Raw genomic sequence first — 14,111 nt, 5'->3', positions numbered from 1 at the left:
TAAACATGGTGACCCACACCTTTAATCCCAGAAACCCAACCTTTAATCCCAGGGAGTGGGGGCAGAAAGAGAAAGGTATATAAGGTGTGAGGACCAGGAAATAAGTGAGAAAAGCATGTAGTTAGTTAAGCATTTGGTTGGTTAAGCATTCAGGCTTTGGAGCAACATAGTTCAGTTGAGATTCATGTGGAGGAGGACTCAGAGGCTTCCAGCCTGAGGAAACAGGATCACCTGAGGAACTAGTAAGGTGAGATAGCCGTGGCTTATTCTGCTTCTCTGACCTTCCAGCATTCACCCCAAAAACCTGCCTCCAGTTTGAATTTACTAATAAGAACTATTTAAGATTCATGCTACATCTGGCGCCCAATGTGGAGCGATCTCTTTCTAAAGAAGAAAAGGGGATATGATATAGATATAATAGGAAGAAAGGGTAGATTAAGGAACTTACTTCTGAAGAGCAACAACTTGTTTAAAATGTTTTACATTGGTATAGATTTTAGTCTATTGATACAAACTTAAAGTTAATTTTGTTACACTGTGTGTATATTTCTACTCATGTTTAAGGTATTATGTTTGTATAGCTCATTTAAAATTATAATGGATAATTAAAAATAGATTAATAATTAATCATCTATGATAGTCATACTCATAGCCATGTTAGTTAAGTCTTCTAGGTATACATAGAGATATTTCAGATAGATAGGTAATCTTCAAATACTTCAAAGACCTAAAGAATATGGCATTTAAAATATTTTAAAAATTTAGACTTTCTGGACAGTGAGACATGTCTGCTCCTGAAAGCACCAGATTTACTTCAGAGAGGAGGATGGGCATTGAAGACACTTCATATCTTATTTTTACCTTGGCAAAAATAGCCATTTGGACAAGAAACTGCTCTTGCCTGGACTGCTTGATCAACTGGACATGCAGGACCCATAGAAAGGTGACCACTAAACTTTGCGTGACAAAATCATCCTTCAGGTACCTGCTTCACAGAGGAAACTGCCAGACATTCTACAGGACAATGAGAGAAATGTCCAAGAGACTCTAGACCTGTGGGCTAAGGACAAATGCCCCAACTTTCCAAAGGAACATTAGGTGACTGTCCAGGTTGCCAGCTGTCTCTGTCTACCCTACAAGACTCCCAAAAGTTGCTTATATCCTTCTCCTGGTTCTCAGGTAATATTATATCCTTCTGAGGTCTTTGATGTGGTTGAAGACTAGATAGTTATAATTTCCTCAGTTATGATAAAAGATAAGTTAGATATAAAACCTTAGACTCACAAAAATAAGATAGATAGGATATCTTAATACTGTAACTATAATTCTTGCTTGATAATTGTTTTGTTATATGTAATTGTACTATGTAAAAGTTAAAACCTTCCTTAAAAAGAAAGAAAAGGGGAAGTGCTGTGGATATCGCTCTGTGTAAATAAAGTTCTGATTGGCCAGTGGCCAGGCAGGAAGTATAGGCAGGACAAGAGAGAAGATAATTCTGGGAGGTGGAAGGCTGGAGGGAGAGGCTACCAGACACGACCATGACAAGGAAGATGTAAGGTAATGGTAAACCATGAGCCACATGGCAAAATATAGATTAATAGAAATGGGTTAATTTAAGACAGAAGAAATAGATAACAAGAAGCCTGCCATGGCCATACAGTTTGTAAACAATATAAGTTTCTGTGTGTTTACTTGGTTGGTTCTGAGCATCTATGGGCCTGGTGGGTGAGAGAGATTTGTCCTGACTGTGGGCCAGGCAGGAAAACTCTAACTACAATTGTGTGTGTGTGTGTGTGTGTGTGTGTGTGTGTGTGTGTGTGTGTGTGTGTGAAAGCACATATGTGGGATCAGAGGATAAAGACTTGTTTCTCCTTTTCTGCAAGGCAGGTCCTAGGGATTAAACTCTGCTCCTCATGCTTAGTGACAAACACTTGCTTGTCACTAAGCATGAGCCATATTTACTAACCCAGTCAATTCTTTTTCCCTAGTCCTATCAGAAACCTTCTAGGCAGTGATCTTCATGGAAAGTCAAGGACTTTACTATACAGAAAGATGAGTTACAGTTAACTATGAACCACTGGTGAACTGGGGGTGACAAATCTATGAATTCATCACACACTTGAAAATTTTCAAAGTTATCAGTTTCATTGTTTGCCCTCATGGTCATGATTGTATAACTCAACATTACTCAGTATGAAAGGAACCCTAAGAGATCATTAACTAAATTATATTTATACCATTTCACGTTTGTTGTCATATCCAAATATTTTTGTGATAGTTCAATTTTTTCTTTAAACAGATCCATATTTTGACTTCCATAATCTTATTTGAAGAACAAAGTTTCTAATAGAATTTTATATCAAATATAAGCACATTACTTTCTTATATATAAGAATTAATTAAAAAATGGATGATTGATTAAAATTTAAGAGCTGAAAAGTTTAAGAACAAACAGAGGAGTAAAACTCAATGGGATCATCATAGACATTAATTTATATATGACACCCAAAGTCTGAGCAACCACAAAATTTAGTCAAATTGAGCTTCAGCAAAAATTGAATATTAAATAACATTATCAAGAAAGAGGAAACACTAATTCCCAAATGGAAAACTATTTGCAAACTCTTTGTTGGACAGTGAGTTTTCACCCAGAATATATACAACTTGGTAACAAAAAAAAAAATAAGCAGTGAAATTAATGAAGATTGACAGGGACTTAGCATGTAGCTCAGTAGTATAGCACTTACCAAAAATGCACAGAACCCTGAATTTGATGCTTATAACTACAAAAATAAAAACACAATATGGGCAGATAGCTTGATGCATATTTTTTTAAATGGCATAAAATGAGTAAAACTCACATAAAAAGATTCTGAATATCATTACCCATTAGAAAAATGAAATCCAAATTCTTGAGTGGAAATACAAAATGGATTACCACTTAATACCTACTACTATTACTAGATAAACAACAATAAGAGTTTTGGAGATAATGAATGTAGCCATGTGGAAAATAATCTTATTTTTTCAAGTAGTTAAAATTATTACCACTGGACCAGCCATTCCATTTCTATGTGCATATATACAAAAATGAAAATGCATGTCTGAGCAGAAATATGTTCATGAATGTTCATAATTCTGAATAGCCAAAATGTGGAAGTAATTTTGAACTTTCACCAACTGATGAATGATAAACTAAAATGGGTGTTCATTCAAAAGTATAGTAAACATCTGAAAAGGAATGAAGTGTTGATACTTGTTACAACATGACTGAATCTTGAAAACCTTAGTTTAACCTCAGTGAAAGAAACCAATAACATAACATATGATTCTGTTGATGAGGAGTCAACAGAGCAGACCAATCTCCAGAGGCATAGAGTTGATTTGTTGTGCTTAATGTTAGGATGAGAAGAATGGAAGGAAAATATAGAAAAATTTTAAGATGTGATTCAAGGCTGGAATTTTGCAGGTGTCAGTCAGTCCTAAATGGCCAACTTTGACACTTAGGGAAATAGAAACCCCAAAGAACATGAACTGAAGGAAGAATATCATAGCTGGGGGGCAGAGGTGGTGGTGGCGGTGGCAGTGGCGGTGGCGGCTAATCAAAGCAGAGGAGGCAGAGGCAAGAGGTGCTCTGTGAGTTTGAGGCCAACCTGGTCTACAGAGCAGCTCCAGGACAGCCAAGGCTACACAGCAAAACCCTATATTGAAAAACAAAACAAGAGAGAGAGAAGAGAGAGAGAGAGAGAGAGAGAGAGAGAGAGAGAGAGAGAGAGGAAGGGAAGGAGGGAGGGAAGGATGGAAGGAAGGAAGGAAGGAAGGAAGGAAGGAAGGAAGGAAGGAAGGAAGGAAGGAAGGAAGGAAAGAAGGAAGGAAGGAAGGAAGCAAATATCCTATATTTGGACAATTCCATTGATTAGAGACTATTTATTGTATTGAGTTAAAATCTATTACATTCTTATTACTCTTTTTTGAATACAATGACTAAATGAAATCCTTCATGTCACTTAATAAACCATTAACTATTTGAGAACATAAAGCTATTTTCTCCCTAATCTTTTGGGTTAGTGCTTCTAATTTTAATTTGTAAAATACTATTGAGAATAATGAATGGTTGTATTACCAATTTATCTATATGTACAAAAATTATTATGTATTACTACAATGGATTAAATTGGCTGGAACCCAATAACTAAAGAATATGGAAGTTGGCAGAACATCAAAATGGAAGATCATAACAAAAGACTGAATGGCAAAAAGAGTCAAGCTTGGTCATGAGAAAGGAGAACAAGGAGAAAACAGAAAAGAGATCCAAAGTGTTCAAGACCAACACGCTGTCATCACTTCTTCAGACTCAGCGCTGTTTTAGTAATTATCCTGAGGCCACAAACCACATATACCTCATGTCCTATGGACTCAAGTCCAAAAACTTCACCTGTCTGGAAATATCTTTCAAACTTGTACTGAAGTACTTGGTTCATTCATCTTACAAATCTCCCCAGTATACCTTGACTACACTAATGAACTGAGAGGTATTTTACCATGTATCTTCAGAAATATGAAATTGATTAACTAACCAGTTAATGCTAGATGAAAAAAAAAAAACCAATGACTCAAAAATTATGATTTCCCAAGATCAATAATATTTTGCTTCTCTTACAATTTCCACTTGGTGGTAAATTCACAAATATATAATTTGTCTGAGCCATGAATTTCCAACATGGTTAATAACCTAGCATGTTTTGTAGTCTTTCCTCTCTGCGTAGTATTTCAAGTATCCTGCCCTTTGTATCTTAGCACAGTGCTCTCTTCCAGGGTGCCTAGGAATTTAATGGGCCAGTGTGCTGTGTTTCCTAATTGCCTTGGTTCAGCATTTTCATACTAGCACCTTTTAATTAATGAGTCTTCATTTTTCTTCCCACATAGTTGCTGATTCCTAAATTTCCTCCCTTTGTCCACACTATTGGGCTAACAGTATGTACAAGATATAGCAAAGGAGTACTTCCATGGTTTGTCTTTTTTATATCATATGGAAAATAGGGATAGAAATATCTGCTTTCCTGACATTAGAAATATTAGTTCAATCAGAAATAAATATCCCCATTATACTGAAAAGAATAAAGAGCTTCCAAAAATTCTCTCTCTGGGTCTACTTCAATGTCAAGGGATAGAACAAAACTTACATCTACAACCTCTAGCCTCAAATCTACTCCCAGACACTTTGGACACATTATGCAATGGTGTTTGTTATACAACCTGGAAATTCAGCCTCAGCTATATGTTTTGGCCTTCCTTTAGAATAGTCTTCTTCACTTTGTACAATATCCTCCAAATATAATTCTTATTATGAGTGGATCCATCTGTTGAGTAAGTTTACTCTAAGGTCTGATGGGCTTGTCTTTGTAAACTTTTTCAGTTTTGCTTTGATTTATGTCCCACAGCTTCCTATTGTTGCTATAAAACGTATTGTAAAGTTGAACAAATTTTTGTCTGTTTGTTTCAAAGGCTTTTAGCTCATGGTCACTTGGCCTATCAGATGGTAAAATACCATGGGAGTTGGCAGTGATGGAACAAAGCTGCTCACTTCATGGAACGAAGGGAGAGTCAGGAAACTCAGGATTAAATATACCCTTCCAAGTCATGTCTCTATGAAATCACTTCTTCTAATGGGGTTCTACTGCCTAAAGGTTTACTCACAGATATGATAAGACTCCAAAATGTATTAATACATTCATAAATCAAAGCCCTTAAAATTCAATCACCTCTAATTATAGGTTAGATCCCTTGTAATCCATTAATTTCTTAACTTGGCTGCTCTGAGACCAAAGCCTTAAACACAAGAGACATGGGGGGTTAATTCCAGAATTTAACACAATTCACCATAAAGTTGCCCAACAACCTGAGATAGTGTCACAGACAATGATGGAAACTTAATATTTTGAGGGAAGAGGTTTTGCCTCAGATTCCCTGAGAGCATGGTATCTGAGTAGCTGGATGGTCCTGCCTCCACTTAGATGAAACCCTTGGCTGTAGGTCTGAACACAAACCCATCTTTCACAAAGTTAATTGTGAAGATGATGCCAGCTGAAACACAGAATAATTGCTATGAGCTTTGCCATCATCATCTTATTATCATGGGATCCCCCAGCCCAATGTTCGCTTCTTATTCAATTTTCCTATCAAGCATGGGAGTTTGAACATATATCAGCCTTAGAACAAATTATATTTGTTCATTTAACTGCAAATAATTGACAGACTTGTTTTACCAGAAGAGAAAACCTGAGATACAAAAATATATGCATTATTAACTGAACTATACTGAAAGCTATAATAAGCCCATCAGCACATTCTTATACTTTATCTCAGTGGTGTTCTTTCTATCTCTCCATCTATTTACCTCTCTCCCCATCTTTCTATCTCTGTACCTAATACTTGTGATGTATAACTAGTATAGGGAAGCCTTGGGTGATGTAGGCCAGTGTAATAAAAGAGGGTACCAAGAATGCCTGATGCTAGCAGAGCCAGGGACTGTGTTAAACACCCATAATAATGTGAATCTGACTTGTCTCCACCCAAATTCATTCATGTTGAGATGTTGAGGATTAATGAGAACTGTGCCATTTAGGAGGTGCTTGGGTCAATGGATTGATGATTGTGTGTGCGTGTGCGTGTGCGTGTGCGTGTGCGTGTGTGTGTGCGTGTGTGTGTGTGTGTGTGTGTGTGTGTGTGTGAATTCTTGGTCTCATAACAATAGTTTAGTTAAGCAAGAACTTGTCTCTGTGAAGTTAGCCTTGAATTAATGTCTAGACTTTTCGTCATTGTTTTCCTCTTGCCTACCATGAGATGAAGGAGCTCAAGGCACTTAGCTTCCCACTCTCCAGAATCCTGAATTGAATTTATTTTTCTTTATACATTTTCCAATCGTACGAATTCTGTCTTAGCATCTAGGCAGAGACCAAGATGACTTTAAATGTGTTGTGCTGTGTTACACTTGAAAATTCTCAGTTTGGTTTCTGCTATTACCTCAGGCTAGGAGATGTAAAAGCTGCAGGTGAGTGAGTTTAATTTCTTTAAGAACTATTTCATTATTTCCTGTGACAAACACCATTCCCAAAAGTAAGTTGTGGGTCACACTTCCAGTTCACAGTCCATCATTGGAGGAAGTCAAGGCAGGAACTTACGCAAGAACCTGAAGCAGAAACCACACTGGAATCCTCGTAGCTGGCTCAGTCACAGGCTCATGCCTAGCTAGCTTTTCCATATAGCCTAAGACCACATTGGCTGGACCCTCTTACATTAATTAACTGTCAAGGCAATTCCCCACAGACAAGCCCACTCACTAATCTGATCTGGGCAATTCCTCAATTGAGTCTACCTTCACAAGCGACTCTAAGTTAAGATAGTCCATAAACTTACACATGTGTCATTTGATGTGGTTTTTTTTTTTTTCTCATGTATACAACATACAAACTTCCAAGAAAAGTAAGGAGAAAACAGGTAGAGTAGCAAATAAGACTCATTGTTAAAAGAAAGGTAAAGTGATTTCACTCTTCAATTGCAGTTAAATTGTGCCAAGAGAACTGTCCACGATGCTTCTGAATCATAATTAAAGCATGAATGTTTGGAAACCATTCATTTCCTATGTGGAGTCAGGCTTTGTTATCCAGCCAGAGATCAAGACACTGGCTTAAATTGTCTATTACAAGTTTAAAACTGAGAGAAAAGTTAACTGTAAAGATGTAGCGGAGAATTAGCTAGATAAATGAATCTTGACCTGGTGCCTGCCATGTTGACACAACTGAGAAGGCCTTATTGAGTGCTGCTAATGTTCACATGAGGATCTGTGGGAGAATCTTCTTCTCTTCCTCCTATACCTTGTTTGTCTAAAGTTAGAATCTCATTCTAGCTATTTTCCCAGTGGAAGCAAATGTCATTGTTTTATTTTATTCTGTAACTCAAGCAACACTAATTTTTCAAGCTTCAGATTAAAGACCTCACTCACATGTGAGCCTTGGAAATGACCATTATCAATCAAATTTTGTGACACCTTGAGTAAGGTTTTGTCACATAGATTTTATGTTATATTTACTGAAAGGAAAAGTATCAGCTCAGGACTCCCACGTCCAAGTTTGTAGCACGAGGGATATTTATTTGCCCCAGATGGAAAGAGGACAGGGAATAAGAGACAAAGACAAGAGATAGCTCCAGTTTGGGGTTCCATATATTACAGGGGTGTCATTTACAAGGGAAGGCAGAGTGACAGGGATTTGAACTTGAGCATGGATTGGGATAGAAGTTTTTTTCAGCTGTATCTGTCTGGTCTGAGAGATATCTCAAGGTACACAGCAGTAACTGTACTACCAGCTCCCCCTTTGAGTTCCTAATTGTTGTAGATTGTCAGTCTGATTGATGCTAGATGGTAGAAAAATAACTGCTTCTGGATAGAGAGAAGGCAGGTTTGGCATGCAAGAAAATGGTAGTTTATAAAGGTACAAGGGGAAAACCTTTATTAGCGTGGGGTACTTAATTTTAATTGGGAATGGTTATAATAATGGGATTGACTGGGGGTTGTATGGGAGAAATTCATGGCTGAGAGTAGTGTTCTACAATGTTTTGTTTTTCATTTCATTTTTATGAGCTATATCTTGACAAAAAAAAAAAAACTGGGTTATTCTACTCCATACATGAATGGGAGTTGGCTTGCTGAGAACTGGCAGACAGAAGCATCTAACAGTAAATATTATACATTAAATCCATAAGCTAACCTTGCACTCCAGTTAATGAATGTATCGTGAAGTATTTGAATAAACATATCTAATTTACATTGAACTTTATCACAGTATAACATGGATTAATCACTAACAGGAAAATGTGTAGATGTACTGATGGAACAGGAAGAATGAAGCACTAACTGTAAGGCCCAGGCTGCAGGAGTCTGGTTATTCATGTTAAGTCTTCTTCTCATTCATCAGTAGGTAAAGCTGAAAATGTCTACTATCACATGTTAGAAACAAGCCAATAAATACAGTTATTTGTTATTTTCTACCATCTAGCGTCTATCTGCTTGCTTATCTATCTCTCCTTAGCTCTTCCTATCATTCTGCCATTTATTGATTTGCTAGAATTATTGATTCATTTTTTTATTTCCTACATCTTTATTTTCATCTAACTTTATAGTTTCAAAAATGAAGAAAATTTTACTTTTCACATGAATTTTATTACTTTAATTTATTTCATTCAGTTTAATCAAGGTCCTTCCCTGTTTAGAGGCCAGATAATTACTTAACTATTATTTTTTGGCTTATAATTTTTTATTAAGAAATTTTTTATTCATTTTACATACCAATTAAAGATCCCACTCTTTCCTCTTGCTGCCTCTCCAGCCTCCCTCTCCCAACCCAGCCCCCATTTCCTCCTACAAGAAGGTAAGACTTCTCATGGGGAGGTACATTTAGTACAGGCAGGTCCAAGCCCCTCCCCCTGCCTCAAAGCTGTGTGAAGTGTCTCATCATAGGTAGTGGGCTCCAAAAAGCCTGCTCATGCACCAGGGATGGTTCTGATCCTACTGCCAGGGGCCCCCTCAAGCAGATCAAGCTACATAATTATCTCACTATGCAGAGGGCCTAATCCAGTCCCATGCAGTCCCCACAGCTATTGATCTAAATGTCAATTTAAAACACATAATAATAAAGAAAAAAATATTTAAAAAAAATGACAAGCCAATAACTGATGGAAGCAGATGCAGAAATCCACAGCCGAACACCAAGCTGAGCTCCAGGAGTCCAATCAAAGAGAGGGAAGAGGGTTTCTATGAGCAAGGGCATTAAGATCATGATGGGGAAACCTACAGAGAAACCAAACTAATTGGAACTCTTGATTCATTTTTATATTCCTCTTGGATAGGAAATGGATTACTAATACATTCTAGACTCATCTGAAAATCAACACACATAACAATGAATGCTCCAACAGACCAACAATCTCTACAACAATTAGGAATCCAAAGGGGATCTGGGAGAAGTACAGGTACTAGTCTCTATTTGGGGGCTTCAGAAATCAACTTTGGCAACAATTCTCATGTCCTTAGGCTTATACAACCTTTTGAAAATAAAGAGAGAAGCATTCCTTTCCCAATGCATCAGGGATTTCTGTTGAGAAGCAGTGCCACCAACTGTCTGCTCAGCTCCCTTACCAGCTGACAATGTTGTACTTGCATGTCTGGATGTCAAAAAAATGACACAACAAAGGTTTGAGAGCAGAACACAAAGAAATAATCTGTGTATATATGGACAAAGGTCTAGCCTTGGTGTGTTCTGTGACCAATTAAAGTACCTCTAGCAAGTACAGGAGAGGGAAAGGGAAAGGGAAAAGGAAGTACGAGGGATGGCAGGGGAGAGAGAAGCAGGTAGGAGGGAGGGAGAAAGAGGATTTCCCATGCTCAACAAATAGTAAGTGAAACTGAAGATTCATAGTATCCATTCTAGTGGATCCCCAGTTTGCAAACAGACATTTCACAATATACACCCTGACAGAATTCATAAATGGATAGTGGAAAATACATTGACTCAATATCTTTATGATGCTTTGACAAAGTACAACAGACAGGGTGGCTTAAAACAATGGTTATTCCTACTTTTCTTTTACACTTTTGGAGGCAGAAAGTCTGAGATCAGGGCACCAGTATTCTCAGACTCTGATGATGCCATCTCCTCATTGTGTCACCACAATGCAGAAAAATATGATGACAATTCTGTGGTTTCTTTTGATTAGGCTTTGATCTCATTCATAAGGCTCAGTCCTTACCACCCAACCACCCTCTGAAGAGTCTACCTCTTAATACCACCACTTTAGGAGATAGGGTTCGAGCATATCAAGTGTCTAAATATAAGTATATAATTCATAACCAGAAAGACAGAAAGAGACAAGAGAAGAAGAGGGATTAGAAAAAGGTGGAGAAGGAAAAGGGGAGGTTAGGAGAAAAGAAGAAAAGGAAGAAGAAAGGAAGGCAAAGGAGAAATATTTGAAAATGGAACGAATGCCTTAAGCATGATATTGTTCCTGATTTTCCTAGATTATTTTTCAGGTTCCCCATCTGCTCTGTAAGCAGGAAGTCAAGGATTCAGCAACACAACGGAGCTGAGTGCTCTGCACAGAGAATGCTTACCTGAGCCAGGTTGTCCTCAAGAGGACTAAGTCATTGCCTCTTTCAAAGGGTCACAATCTGCCTGTGAGCTAGATGCAGCCCTCAAGAAAGGAATAGTTGACACAACATATTTACTAGCTGTTGTAACCATCTCTGCTTTACACTAAGCTTGAGCTGAACTTTTGTTTTGCCTGTTAGATGGCTCAAGGTGTTTGTTTTTGTAATTCTGTGTGTTTGGTGCCAGGTTTAAGCAGAAAGCAGCAAGTACTGACTTGAAATTCTCAGACAGTGAAACTACAACGCTAAGGTCACTGTTTTAGGGCTGGATGTCATTTTTCTGTCTCCCTGGACATCTGTGACAGGGGCTAGGCTACTCCATCATTTAATTTCTTGACACAGAATACAGCCAATTAAATAACATCTTTACCTTTCCTTTTAAAACTGTATTCTCTCTCTCTCTCTCTCTCTCTCTCTCTCTCTCTCTCTCTCTCTCACACACACACACACACACACACACACACACACACACACACACACACACACCAAAGATGGGTAGATAGATGAGAGAGAGGAATGTTGTATGTGTGATGTTCATGAATGTGTTTGGATGGACATCTCCATGCACTCTTATGGAAGAGGACATTAGGTTCCCTAATCTATTATTACTCACTCCCTTAGCCCCTTGAGACAGGGTCTCTCAATGAACCTGGAACTATGCTGAACATCAACAAACTCCAGGGATCCTCTTGACTTCACCCTCAAGAGCACAAGATTTACAGAAATGCATGCTACTGTGCCATGGCTTTTACATGGGTGCTTGAGATTTGAACTTAAGTCCTCATGCTTGCTGAGAAAATATTCTTAGTTGCTGAGAAATCTCCCCAGACCCCCCCACCTTGTTTTTAAACAAACAGAAATAAAACAATAGGACTCCATTTTCATACAATCTGGGCCTCAAATTCTTCTTAGAAGTTGTCCTCCATAAGCACAGGTTCTTAGGTGCTCATTCTCAATGGCTCAAACCAAAGTGGATTTCCTGATGATTTTTCTTATTAGAGAAGATTACCTCTGGCTGAGTTGTCTTCATTTTGTCTTTATGTAAAACCTCACCTCTAATTCCAAGTCTTGGAGTGATACCTAGGTAAAGCTAATCATATTGTCTAAGATTACTGTTTTATGGCCTGAAGAGTGGTAGAAAAGACAATGCAGAGTCCTCATATTTTTTTAATTTCTGAGTTAACACTTGTAGAGAAATCTATCACCATCTTTATGAGGATGGTTGTAACACTTCTGCAATGAATATCACTGTAACAAACTCTCTGGCAGGACTTCAGAAAAAAGCCTCAGGGTCGATTCCTAAAATTAAGATTTGGTGTTTTCATTGCCACAGTGAATGAAACATTTCATATTTTATAACATTATTATCAATGCAATGAAGCTGTATAATTATTGATTCTTTTCTTCCCTTACCTAGGAGATGCCTGTCTTCCCAAGAGTTGGCAACATAGTAAGATTTAAGTCACTGTTGGGATTGTAGAGTCCCGCACAGTACCACAGCAAGGACTGTGTGAGATCAAGATGGAGAATACTATTATTATTTTTTCAGTAGTTTTTATTATCATTGCTTAATCTAAACACCTTCTGGTTAGAAAACATGAGCTGTGTTGTAGAGCTGTGAGGATGAATGCATACCCTTTTTTGACTGCTTATATGTGATTCTTAACTCACTTTGTCACAGATGTGAACATTTCACTAGTGTTCTAGGACATGACTGACTCATTTCTTTTTCTGTGACTATTTTTCTAGAAGGAGGGATTTCACCAAGCAACATGGCTCACATTTCACTCTTTCCACTGGAGTAGAAACTTTAGGGAGTGTACAGTTTCCTATGGTTGGGTTTTGATGGGTGTCCCTCCTTACCTTCAGCTGTCTCTAGGACTCGCTGCTCTCATTATGAACTATCTAATTGACTTCTGTGTCTTGCCTATTTTACAGAGCCATGTCCGTAGACAAGAGGCCTATAGCTTCCCAGAGTACATTGTGATTTATTAAAACTCAAGATCTGGCTTCAATATTGGAATTTCATCATGATGTATCACAACACCACATTCTTGAGCTGTTTACTTGGTAGCAAATCATGAATTGTTTTATTTATTTGTATTCTACTGTGGCCAGTCATTAATATGCTCCAGGTTCATTAAGTTAAGGAGAAAAGAGGTCCTTATTCCTGACAAGTATCACAAATAATTCATATACTAACATTTTAAATGTACATATATATATATATATATATATATATATATATATATATATGTGTGTGTATATATATATATATATACGTGTTTATACATATCTTGACAGCATAATGCATGGGCATGTATGTATCTATACATGTGTGTGGATGTAAGCATGGGTGAATGTACTTTTGAGCATTCATGTATGATTTGTGTATGGGTGTTTGTGTATGCATGTGTGTGTATGTGTTTGTGTGTGTGTGTGTGTGTGTGCATTTTTTAGATGCTTTGCAGAATTGTGTGAGACAAGTGAGTGAAGGATTTACCAGAGTTGAAGCAACAGTAAAGACAGACTAGTAGGACTTAGTCTGGTCACTGAGTGGTTCTTTAGAAGAGTTAAGTCATCATATGCATTGGTAGACACAGAGAAAGCTAGGGAGAGGAGAGTTTTAAAAACATATTTTAAAACAGAGGCCTTTTGAATACTGGAACCAAGGAAGAAGAGCCTAATTTTATGTGCCAGTTTGATGAAGGGTCACCACAAAGGTGACACAACTTCATACAGCAAGGGCAACATTCTCACGTAGGTTGCCCATGGCGATCTCATTTACATATTGGACAATGACTATGTTTCAGCAATATCAATCTTTAAATGGGCAGACACTTTCTACAAACTACCATTGTCATGCACAGTGTGAAGCAATAAGGACAAACAAGTTATGTTAATCAGTAGC

The sequence above is a fragment of the Onychomys torridus genome, chromosome 3 (assembly GCF_903995425.1).
Source record: "Onychomys torridus chromosome 3, mOncTor1.1, whole genome shotgun sequence".
NCBI classification, from domain to species: domain Eukaryota; kingdom Metazoa; phylum Chordata; class Mammalia; order Rodentia; family Cricetidae; genus Onychomys; species Onychomys torridus.
Note: the sequence above shows the minus strand (reverse complement) of the source record.